Source organism: Vombatus ursinus, unplaced genomic scaffold (genome assembly GCF_900497805.2).
Source record: "Vombatus ursinus unplaced genomic scaffold, bare-nosed wombat genome assembly UNPS02014799.1, whole genome shotgun sequence".
In the NCBI taxonomy this organism is placed as follows: Eukaryota; Metazoa; Chordata; class Mammalia; order Diprotodontia; family Vombatidae; genus Vombatus; species Vombatus ursinus.
The window spans coordinates 11,323,753-11,337,273 of record NW_020954577.1 but is presented as its reverse complement, the minus strand read 5'-3'; positions in this window follow the sequence as shown (position 1 = coordinate 11,337,273).

Here is a 13,521-nt window from a genome sequence, read left to right as displayed (position 1 = left end):
AGATGGGGGAAGGAGGGAAGGAGAGAGAGACAGACAAACAAACAGAGATAGAGAGACACAGAGAGAGAGAGACAGAGAGACACAGAAAGAGAAAGAGGGGGACAGAGACTGAGAGACAGACAGAGGGAAACAGGAAAACAGAGACAGAGAAACAGAGGGAGGGATAAGGAGAGAACTTTGTGGACTGTGATTCCTGTAAGCAGGAGCCATGGAGCATGAGACTCAGCCATGGCTGGCAGTCAGGAGTCTAGCTATGGCAAAGAGCAGGCCCAGACCACCAGAGGATGCCGCAAGAAAAGGACTCTGGGACTTTGGAGGACCGAAGACCTGAGACTCCTTGCCCATAATTCGCCTCACGGTGTTCTCCCTGTCATCATCCTCCAAGCCTGCACTCACCCTCACTGATGGGTGAATACATGGGAGAGGGCACTCTACAGCAAACTGTATGTAGCAGAGTCTTGCAACTTGAGACACAATCCTCTCTTTCTGTTCTACTTTCTCTCTACAAATGCTCATGGGGGAGGGTCAGAGGGTTTATTAAGTTCAGCATTTTATTTTTTTTCCTTTGGTTACTTTAAACTTTAAAAAAAAATTTTAATTATTAATTTATTTTTAGTTTTCGACATTCAGTTCCATTAATTTTCGAGTTTTAAGTTTTCTCTCCCTCCCTCCCCAAGATGGCATGCAATCTGATATAGGCTATACATATACATTCCTATTAAACATATTTTCTCTTCAGTCAGATTGTAAAGAAGAATTAGAACCGATAGGAGGAACCACCAGAAAGAGGAAACAAAACACAACAGAAATAAAAAATAGCAAATAGTCTGCTTCAATCTGCATTCAAACTCCATAGGTCTTTATCTGGATGTGGATGGCATTTTCCATCATGAGACTTTTGGAGATGTCTTGGATCCTTGCATTGCTGAGAAGGGCTAAGTCTATCAAAGTCAGTCATCACACAATGTGGCTGTTACTGTGTACAATGTTCTTCTGGTTCAAGTTCAGAATTTTAAAAATAAAATGTTTTAAAAAGAGAAATGTGCTCCAGCTTTATGGGACAAGACTTTGGAGTTGTCATCAGTGGATAGAGTTCTCAGCTTGAAGTCAGGAAGACCTGAGTTTAAATCAAGCCTCAGACACTTACTAGCTGACCCTGGGCAAATCACTTGTCTCTGTCTACCTCCATTTTCTCCACTGGAAAATGGGAACAATAACAGCATCTGTCTGCTGGGGTTGTTGTGAAAATCAAGTAAGATAATGTTTATAAAGTGCTTAGCACAGCATCTGGTACATTGTATATAAATGCTATCTATAACTGCCGCTCTTACTCTGCCATCTTAACAAAGGCCTTTGCTTTGGACTAATTGTGTCTATTCCCTGATAATTAAAGGTAAGTTCACTGATGAGGAGAGCAGTTTTGAACTCCATATACTTTTAAAAGCCCCAACCTACACAGTTCTTTTGGCAGGTAACCCTCCTTTGGACCTGCCCTGCAAGAGCCAATGAGTGTGTGTGGTTGGGGAAGTTCATGGAAGGCTGGTCGATTTAAAGCTGGGGAGCTATTCTTCATACATGCTGGGGTGGGGGGAGGTCAGGGAGCACCATATGTTCTTTGTCCTAGGTTTTGGGGCTGTGGCAAATAAGGCAAGAAAAATGAGAAAAATTCCCTAAATGTCCTGTGAGTCTTTGACCTAAAGGTTTCCCTAACAGATGGGACTTGGGTAGAAGTCAGGGAGGTTGTCAGAAGATGACCAGGATGCAGAAGAAAAGCTAGCATAAGATGTGCCCTCACAAGGTCATGTCTAACACAAAATATGGAAAAGCCACCAGAATATGAGGGAACTTTGTCACTATGAGGAAGACACACATCATTGTCACTAGGGTTTTGAGATAGTGTCTGTATCTTGTTTTGTTCTGTTTTGTTTTTACCCCTGGTGCCCAACGTAGTATCTTGTACCTGGGATTATAGATGTAGATGTGAAATCAACCCTAGCAGTCTCTAGTCCAGAGGTTCCAACACATGGCCTGCCTGACACATGTGACTTGCAAAGCTCCCCAGTGCCATATTAAAATGTAATTGGGAAATACTTAATGAAATACACAAAATATGACAAAATATAGACAATATTACATTTTAAATGTAATATTAATTTAGTGAGGCAGTGAGGTGGCTCAGTGGGTAGGGCACTAGGCCTGGAGTCAGGAAGATCTGAATTCAAATCCAGCCTCAGACACTTACGAGCTGTGTGATCCTGGACAAGTCACTTCACCTCTGTTTGCCTCAGCCCACTGGGGGAAAAAATGGCAAAACGCCCAGTATCTTTGCCAAGAAAACCCAATGGACAGTATTGGTGTGCTGTGGTCCATTGGGGTCACAAGGAGACGGACGTGAGTCACCAACAGCAGCAGCAACAACCATTTAACAGCGTTATCAATATGCAGTGTGCAGCGAGCCTTATGTACAATTTAGTGGCCCCTCTTCCTACTTTAATAGATACCACAGATCTAGTTCAACTTCCTTATCCTACAAAAGAAGAAACTGAGGCCCAAAGAGAATATGAGATTTGCTAAGGTTCCACAGGTGGTAAATGACAAGGCTGGTATTGGAACTCAACTCTTGTGACTCTTTTCAACTCATTAGGAAATGTCCAATGGAACTGACTTGAATGATATGGTGGGAGGTAGCAAAGACACGGGACTGGAAGTCAGTGGACCTGAACTTGAATCCCACCCTACTGTGTGCAACCTTAGACCAATCCCTTCATTTCTTTGGCCTCGGTTTTCTTCTCAATAAAATAAGGATAGAACTAGGGGACCTCCAAGGTCTCTTCCAACTCTGAATCTCTGGTCCAACGTTATTAGCAGCACAGTACTCAACTTTCTGGGATCTTAAAAACCCTTGGTGCTCATAATGCTCCAGGATAATGACAAAACTACTGGAGTGGAGATCAGCAGGAAGATGCAACTGGGAGTGGTTAGAAACAAGATGGCACAACTCAAAGGAGGTAATGGATTTCAGTAACTTAATATATGAGGTAAGGCCCACTTCAGCAAGCCACTGAAAGAGAGCAACTAACTTCCCTCAACTTGGCATAGCTGGCCACCCCCAAGCATGGACAATGCACACAAAATACCCTCTGAATGAGGGACGGAAGGAATACACTTATCATCTGATTGACCAGACAGCAAGACTACATTGATTAGGCCCAACAATTGTAATTAGTTTCTCTGATTACAGAACAAGAACTACTGGGTGAAGAGGCCTTAGCTGCTTGGGTGCTGAGAAATACCCAAAGGGAGAGAGAGAGAGAGAGAAAGAGAGAGAGACAGAGAAAGAGAGAGAGACAGAGAGACAGAGAGAGACAGAGACCGAGACAGAGACAGACAGAGAGAATCATAGATTTAGAGCTGAAAGGGACCTCTACTCTAACCTCCTCATGTTATGAATGAAGAAACTGAGGCCCAGAGAGTTTAACTGGCCTAAGGTCACCCAGGTAGTAAGTGGTAAAACTAAGGTTTAATCCTATGTCCTCTGGCTCTAAGTCCATTATGTTTTCTACCTCACCATGCTTTCCTTGATGGACTCTGGTGCAGAGGAAAGAGCTGGATTTGAATTTAGGATGTTGGAATCCTGGCTCTACCACCTACTACCTGTTTGACCTTGAGCAATTCACATTCTCTCTTCTGGGCCTCAGTTCCCTCATCTGTACCATGAGGAAGCTGGTGACATCTATGGTCCCATATCATTCTAATCTGTCTTTAGGAATTCTTTTAAATGTGTTTGCATACAAGGAATCATTTTTGGTAATACAGTGTGGTCTCTTTTGTGTCCACAATGGGTCTATCCATTGCTCTTAGGAGGAAGATTTACATTTTTATAAGAGAAAAATAGACTGATAGGCAGATAATAATGACCTGGTTTTTTTCCTACTAGTCAGGATGTGACTTATAATGTAGATGACAATCATTGTTGAATAACAGCAAGCAAGATTGTCACATGTTCCTATATCAAGAGATACTTTGGCCTGGCCCCTTAAGAGATTAGAATCCTAACCAAATGCTGATAATGAGTCACATTTCCAATGACTGAGCAGTAGCTGAACTACTTATGGCAAAGGAATATAGTGGAATAGTGTTGCACCACAACCAGTGACAAATAGGAAGAACGCCAAGACCTATCTATCGATCAGTGAACATGCATTAAGCACCAGCTATGTACCATGACTGTGCTAAGCTTGAATGGGAGAGGCTTTCATGAAGTAATATGTTATTTATTGATTTATTTTTTGATGAGGCAATTGGGGTTAAGTGACTTGCCCAGAATCACACAGCTAGTAAGTGTTAAGTGTTTGGTTTGAGGCCGGATTTGAACTCAGGTCCTCCTGCCTCCAAGGCTGGAGGTCTATCCACTGTGCCACCTAGCTGCCCCCCAGGAAGTGATATTTAGTAAGGAAAGAAAGAAAATTAACCCTAACCCCAACTTGCTCAATTATGAATCAATAAACAGTGATTCAGGAGTCAGAAGACCTGGCTTCGAATTCTGCCTCTGACATCATCACCTCTCTCTGCAACCCTGGTCACTTAACCTTTTTTGCCTTAATGTCCTCATCTGTAAAAGGAGCAGGTTGTATCAGATGACCTCTGAGTTTCCTTCTAGCTCTAGGCCTGTGATTCTGTGGACAAGCATTAAACACCTGATAACTACGCTGGGTATTAGGGACAATAAGGCAAAACAGTTCCTGCTCTCAAGTGGACCTACTTTCTAGTGGCCCAAGCTAGGGACCCAATGGCAATGTATGGTGGTTCCTGTTTTTGTCATTGTTTAAGAGTTTGGGGTTCCATTTCCTTTGTTTGTGGAGGAGCTCTGGACCACAACTGGAGTTCAGAAGTCAAATCTGCCAACGGCATCTATTTAGTGAAGTCAAGTGTAAGATCATGGCTTAGGAGAACACTGAAGCCACAGCTCTGAGTGTTCTGGGCTTCCTACCTCACCACATCAAGGAAGAACAGGTTGCACTTAGGTGCTTGTGGATCATCAAAGGAGGAAGGTCGCATCTGCTCATTTCCCTCCCACCCGGCAGCTTGGCCAATCATCTGAGTGCTTCCATGGTAATTACCAGCCTAACTTTCTAGGAAACAGACTGATCTGACCGCCCACTGAGAGCCATTGCTTTCTCCTTCAAGCATAGCATAGAAAGCTTCTAATGGTTATCTCTAGTCTCATCAACATGTACAAATAAATCCATTAGGTGCCATTATCATGCTATGCAATACAGCTAATTTCTTAGTAACCACTTTAATTATATATTAAGCAAGACAAGGTAAATACCTTTCTGATGGTTTGGGAAAGTGTGGTAACACTGAAGCTCTAGATGACACATGAGCAGCTCTCATACGTCAAATTCCAATGGCTCCACCAACATTGTGGTCGTTGTTTTGTCAATTCTGTTGTGTCTGACTCTCTTTGGGACCCCATTTGGAATTTTCTTGGCTTAGATTCTGGAGTGATTTGCCACTTCCTTCTCTAGCTCATTTTACAGATGAAGAACTAAGGTAAAGAAGGTTAAGTGACTTGCCCAAGGCCACACAGCTAGTAAGTGTCAAGTGTTCGGTCTGAGGCCAGGTTTGAGCTCAGGTCCTCCTGACTTCAGGGCTGGTGCTCTATCCACTGCACCAGGTAGCTGCCCCTGTAATTACTTTTTTCAAGACACATTGTCTAATTGAATGATTACCTCCATGTACTGACAGAAGTCTTTCTACCCAAATTAAACAGTCCCTGCCTTCAGGGAACTTACATTTAGTTTTATAGGAAACTTTCTTCAGAGTTCTCTTGTGTCACATGTCTCTTCCTTCTTCTTCAGGTCACCCACAAGTTTAATGTGTCTGAGATCATGGTATATGAAGATTTGCAGCTATATTGCAAATATGCAAAGGAACTGTAAGCTTGTTAATGTGGGGGAACTCCCAGTGTGAGAGCCCCTTCACCAGCTTAGATGATAATCTATCTATGATTCAATAAGTATGTATTAGGTAGTTGTCTGAGGAGTTTCAAGATTAAATGACTCATCCAAGGTCATACAGCTAGTAAATGTCTGAAATGGGAAATATACCAATGTCTTCTTGACTCCAAGTGTAGAACTCTATCAACTCTGAAGTGGTAATCTACCTCCACCTCATAACATCATCAAGAAAATATTGGTATTGAAAATATGGGTCTTTGTGACAGCCAGTAGCTTGGAATCATTGGAAGAATGGCACCATTCCCCATATCCAAGCTGACTGGCTCTCTCACTCTCCTTCAAATATAGGCCCAATTTATCATGCAGCATCAATGCCTGACCCAGATCCATGTACTATTGACTAATCCAGGGTGGAAGTTCCACAGTTGAGTGTATTATCTTTTCCAAGAACTAGGGGTATATTCTTCTGTCGATCTGGTCTGGAGGATACTGTTCCAGGTGAGAAGGTAAAGGAAGAATGGCAAGACGGTCAGGGTGGATAGATATTTGGGTAGGATGGAGAGTATAGTCTGTTTTGGAGTTGACTAGATAATGTGGGGGCAGGGGCAGCTAGGCAGTACAGGGCATAGAGCACCAGGCCTGGAGTCAGGAAGACTTGAGTTCAAATCTGGCCACCAATTTAATAACTGTGTGACCCTGGGCAAGTAACTTAACCCTATTTGCCTTAATTTCCCAATCTATAAAATGAGCTGGAGAGGGAAATGACAAATTACTCCGGTATTTTTGCCAAGGAAATCCCAGATAGGGTCATGAAGAGTGACACATGACTGGAACAGCTAAACAACAACAGATAATGTGGACTAGCTGAGTTTGAGCTCACTCATTCATTAATCCACACAGCCCAGCCTGAGAACAAGCATTCCAAAACTGAATGGATTAATTCCCTTCAGGACTCCAGAGGGGTTCTATCTTCATCTTTGGAAGGAATACCCACATCATTGGCGTGACAGCCCCATTTGAGCCTTTGAGGATGTTATTACAGGTTTCTCACTTGGTTTCCTTTCTACTTAAGCAGGTTAGCCCAAAGAATCATTATAGAAATGATGCAAAGTGAAATATACTGTGTACAAAGTTAACAGCAATATTGTAAGATGATCAGCTGTGAATGACTTAGCTATTCTCAACAATACAATGATCCAAGACAACTTTGAAGGATTGATGATGAAAAATGCTATCCATCCCCAGAGAAAGAACTGATGGAATCTGAATACAGATTGAAGTATACTTTTTTTTTTTAAAAATTTCTTTATTTTTCTTGAGTTTTTTTTTTTGGTCTGTTTTCTTTCACAACATGACTAATATGGAAATGTTTTGCATGACTACATATGTATAACCTATATCAAATTGCTTGCCTTCTCAATGACGGGGGGGTAGGGAGGGATCAAAGGAGAGAATTTGGAACTCAAAGTTTTTAAAACAAATGTTAAAAATGTTTTTACATGTAACTGGGGAAAAATACTAAATAATTAAAAAAAAGAATCATTGTAGAGCAGGTCTGTAACTATCAAGCACCATGATTCGTTTAGGGAAAGGCTAAAAGGACATCCAGTGTATTGTAGCTTGCTATGTGTTTGTCTATAAACAGAATTCCTCCTCCTTTATTTGTTGGCCTCTTTTTTTGTTTCTTTGTTTGTTCTTTTTAAACCAAAAAGTATCATGGCATAGCGGATAGAATTATGGATTTCGAATCTAGGAATAAGTGTTTGAATCCCATCTCTGCTATTTGTGAGCTAAGCACCAATGGACAAATCACCAAACCTGTATGAGCTTCAGTCATGGAGGCAAAGTAGAGAAGTAGAAAGGGCACTTAGACTACACTTGGAAGACCTAGAATCCCAGGTCTGCCACCTACTACCTATGTGACACTAGATGAATTGCTTAGCTTCAACAAATGAGTCTGTTGGGCTAAAGACCTCTAAGTTCTCCAAAACTATTACTCTTTTGTGAAATTCTAGGTAAAGTCCTCTCAACATGGGAGTGTATTATTTGGGAAAAAAGCACTTGATGTGGAGTTAGGAAAGACTTGAGTTGGAATCTTACCTCTGATACTTATGGACCGTATGGCAATGGAAAATCACTTGAGCTCTCCAATTCTCAGTTTGTTAGTAAAATGGGGTGGGGGTGGGGGTGGGGAGTGATTTAATAATTCTTATGATACCTACCTCACAAGAGTTTTATGAATAATGTACTTTGTAAACCTTAAAGCATTAATGACTTTGCAGAGTAGATGTCCTCATCAGTGGGTACTATAGGAAGGTGCAGATGTGGTTGAGATAGGCAGCATGTTACTGCATCATGGGATAGGGTCAAAACAGTCAGCTGATGGCTCACTGCAATTTTCCTCTCTTTGACACATTCATTTTTAGGATGAAATTATTGAGTCTCTAATTACTTTTTACTCCTTTATTCAAAGTCTCTTTGCTGAATATAATTTCTACTGTCTTAAATTCAATAAAAGATGCATTTAATATTTCTGCTTTTCTACATTTATTTTTGAAGTTTTATTCTCCAATTCATGGCCAAGCAAACCATAGCCAAAGTGCCAGATCTGGTCCACCACCTGTTTTTGTGTGACCCACCAGCTAAGCATGTTCTTTAAATTTTAATTTAATTTATTATTTTTTTGGTGAGGCAATTGGGGTTAAGTGATTTGCCCAGGGTCACTCAGCTAGTGAGTATCATGTGTCTGAGGTCAGATTTGAACTCAGGTCCTCCTGACTTCAGGGCCAGTGCTCTATCTACTGTACCACCTAGCTGCCTCAACGGTTTTTAAATTTTTAAAGGCAATACAACTTTTTTAAAAAATTAATTTATTTATTTTTAGTTTTCAACATTTACTTTTATAAGATTTTGAGCTCTAAATTTTCTCCTCCTCCCTCCCCTCTGCCCTCCCCAAGATGGCATGAAATCTGATATGGGTTATACATGTACAATCATATTAAACATATTTCCACATAAGTCATGTTACAAAGAAAAATTAGGAGCAAACGGAAAAAATGAGAATAAAGAGAAAATAGTGTGCTTCAATCTGAATTCAGACTTCATATTTCTGTCTCTGGAGGTGAGTAGCATTTTCCATCATAAGTCTTTTGAAATTGTCTTAGATCATTGCATTTCTGAGAAGAACTAAGTCTATCAAAGTTAGTCATCGCACAATGTGGCTGTTACTGTGTACAGTGTTCTCCTGGTTCTGCTCACTTCACTCAGTACCAGTTCATGTAAGTCTTTCCAGGTTTTTCTGAAGTCTGCCTGCTCATAATTTCTTATGGAACAATAGTATTCCATTACATTCATATACCACAACTGGTTCAGCCATTCCCCAATTGATGGGCATCCTCTCAATTTCCAATTCTTTGTCTCAACAAAAAGCTGCTATGAATATTTTTGTACATGTGGGTCCTTTTCCCATTTTTATGATCTCTTTGGGATATAGCCCTAGAAGTGGTATTGCTGGGTCAAAGCATTTTTATAGCCCTTTGGGCATAGTTTCAAATTGTTCTCCAAAATGGTTGGATCAGTTCACAACTCCACCAACAATGCATTAGTGTTCTAATTTTCCCACATCTTCTCCAACATTTATCATTTTCCTGTTTTGTCATGTTAGCCAATCTGATAGGTGTAATGTTGTTTTAATTTGCATTTCTCTAATCAATAGTGATTTGGAGAATTTTTTTGCATGACTATAGATAGCCTTAATTTCTTCATCTGAAAACTGCCTGTTCATATCCCTTGACCATTATAACTTTATTTTAAAATGTAAGAATCATTCTTAGCTCATGGGCTAAACAGGTGACAGACCAGATTTGTCTTGCAAGCTGTAGTTTGTTGACCCTTACTCCAATGTAAGATCAATTTTGGTGAGGGCTCACAGCTAAGAAATAAGTGTGGTATGTGTGTGGGGGGGGGTGTGTGGGTGTAAAATTCCCATTTAGTATTTATCAGACATCTAGCAAATCTAATTCTTCTAAAATTTCATTTGGGCATTTCTTGTGTTTGTCTTTTTCTTAAATTTGTCTTGTCTTAGATTGGTGATTGACATCCATAACCATTATAGTTTTACTATTTCTTCCTTTATTTGGATTGATTTTCCTATAACTATTTAGATACTATGCAATTTGGTGAAAATACATTAAATATATATTTGATAGTAATATATTATCTATCTTTACATTTAATGTGATTACCTTCTTTATTTTGGTTAATGGTGTCTATCTTTAGTATTGTTGCCTTCTAACTAAGGTGGACGAGTAATTATAAGCAGAACTGTACAACTCTCATATAACTAATGTAGCGGGGGGGGGGGGGAAAGCACAACAGACTGAATGATAATCAAGAAATTCAAGGAGTAACTGCATTTTTCCAGCCCAAATGAAAAAAAGGAGGCAAGCCAGAAAGCTGCTGGCACAACAGACAGGGACTAGCTAGAAAACCCAGACTTGGGAGCCCAGTACATGGAAACTTTCAATTAGCTTCCAGGGAGGTAAGTCAGGGAAAGCTAGAGCTTGCAGCTCTGTTACCTAGCATCATGAAGATCAGAATCAGAATCAAAGGCAAGCTAGAGATACCTGGAGCATGAAGTAATTACTTTCTGACACTGGAAAAGAGTAGAATAAGGACCTCATAAAGCTTAAAACAAGAGGGGAGCCACGAACCAGTGTTCAACCTACTGTTAAAAGTTGCCTCAGAGGGCCATGAAAACTACATTACTCAGTAACCAAATGATAGAGATCAGGGCCATGCACAACAATACTATCCCTTCTAATGGTATTGGTTCATTGGATAAAACGAGATAATACTTGTAAAATGCACATTTTACACAGCACATAGCATGTAGTAGGCATTTAATAAATGTTTATTGCCCCCCTTTCCCTCCCTTCCAGAAATATATAGAGCCTAGTCCAGACAGCAAGTTCCAATTCAGGAAATAATGTAGGAAATATGAGTAAACAGAGGAAATACTGATAATAAAGAAATGTGATTGATCCAGGGATAGCTGTGACACAAACTCAGAAAAAGAGAATAAAAATAGCTTTAGAACCTCTGGTGGCAGGGGATGGGGGGGAGAGGAAGGACACTTGGTCAGAAGGACTACAAGATTAACAAGAAGAAGTGAAACAAGAGCTTTTAAAAAAAGTTTATTATAGATTAATATATTATGTTGCCAATATGTAATATTACACATAATATTATATATAACATATAATATTATAATAATATAATTAATATAGAATAAAGAATAGGTAAGAGATTAGGAGAGAAAGTACTAAACCTTACTCAAGTAAGAGAATCTCTAAAACTTTACTCAAGTAAAAGAATCTCTAAAACTTTACTCAAGGAAGAGAATCTCTAAAAATTAGAATGGACCAAAGAAAAATCAATGGTTCCACAAGATGACAAGAAATAATAGAACAAATTCAAAAGGGATTAAGAGGGAGAGTGGCTTCAGGGAGGGATTTGTCATAAATAAAACAAACTTAATTATTAAGATTAAATGAAAGAAATAAAGGGTAACAGTCTGTGACTGAGAATTGGAAGAGTGGAAAAGAAGAGTAGAAACAGATAACATCAATTACAGTTCACTAGTGTTGAGCACACTTTTCTCTCCACATCGTCTTCTTTGTAAAGAGTAATGAATGGTGATCAAAGAAAAAGGAAAGTTTAGGAAGATAAGTTTGACAGAAATACACAACTAAAATTCATTCCTATGAATATGAATGGGATGAATTCACCCAGAAAATGGAAAAGGACAACAGAATGCATTAGAAAGCAGAATCCAACATTATGTTGCTTACAAGAAACACATCTGGAGTATTTTTGCTGTTGCTTTTTCCAAGATAATGACTAATATCCTGCCTTTTTTTTTTTGAGCTTGCCTGAAGAAACAGATTTTTCTCCAGCTCTTTATAGTAACTCCATGTATCCCTATATTTCAAATGTGTATCTTATTTAAAAAAATAAATAAAATATGTTTTAGATCTGCTTTGTAATCCATTTTGCTATCATCTTCTAGTTTATGGGTGAGTTCATCTCTTTATGTTCATAGCTATAGTTATTAGTTATATATTTTCTTCTATACTATTATCTGATACTCTCTCCTCTCTTTGCTCCCTTTACCTGTTTTAACAACAACAACAACAACAACAACAACAACAAAATGGTCATTAAAGATGAATGTGCTTAGCACTGGTGATCTATAATTTAAATGATCTACTTCTGCTTTTCTGCCCCTCTTTTCTTCCCTTCACCTATACCATGATCATAGGTTTCCTTACTTCCTGTACACTCTATAGCATGCCTGGAGTTTTCATTTTTTTTTCAAAAGATTCCTGGCATGCTTTTTACTATTTCTACTTTGCCCTTCAGTTCTAATAGATTTAGATAGTTTTCATTTATGATTTCTTGAACTATGACATCTAGGCATGGTTTTTGTTTGTTTCTTTGTCTTGATCATGGTCTTTGGACAGCTGGTTGATTTTTAAATTGCCTTTCTTTGACTTATTTTCTAAGTCACTTGTTTATTTATTTTAACAAGACCTTACAATTTCTTTTGTTCTTTTTTTCAATCTGTTCAATTTTTTCCCTTAAAATTTTTTGTCATCTCATGGAATCAGATTTCTGTTTTATTCATTATAATTTTTAGTGAATCTATTCCTTGGGTAAAGTTTGGTACCTCCTGTTCTAAGCTTCTTATTCTATTTCCCAATGTTTCCTCTAGTATTCTTATTTCATCTACAGTATTATTTTTAATCACTTGTTTACTTTGATCTGGGAACTCTTGTAGACCTTCTGGTCAAGCATTTTTTTTTTTACTCATTGTAAAAAAAAACTGGTTGTAGGTATTGTGGAATTATTCTTTTCTTCTGGATTTAAGTCTTAGATACTCCTGGTTCTATAATATTCCTGTATCATTGGTGTCTTTTCCACTTACTCATATTTCTAGTCTTGCTTTCTCAACTAGGACTTTGTATCAGGGCCAGGCTTTTGTTGATTCCATACCCTTGAATGGAATTATAGGATCCTGTTTGACCTGTATTATTTGAGATACTATTGCTGGCCTTCACTTCCACTGGTGTCTGTGCTCAGTGCTGGTTGGTTTCAGGCCTTCCTATGTCCCCTTACTACAGAGACCCAAGTTCTTCAAAGCCCTTGGGGCAGCTTAGGTCAATGTGCTACAAATTTCAGAACCCTTGGGGTATTACGGATTGAGTAAAATCTTCCTTTTCTGGATCCTGTTCTCACATCTAGAGTTGGAGTTCTGTGGATGTCAGATTGACCTTGGGCTTCTTCCTTCCATTCCTCTCTTCTTGTTCTGTGGTACTCCAATTGTCCTTGGGCCATTTCTGGTTCATCTGGGAAAAATTTCTAAGTGTAACAAATCCTAACTTTTCTGACTGGACCTTGTCCTTAGTGCCCAGAGGCACTGACTATCCCCTTATGAAGACTAGTACTTGATGAAGGATGCAATTTCTCTTTGGTTTTCTTTTCTTTTTTTTTTTAT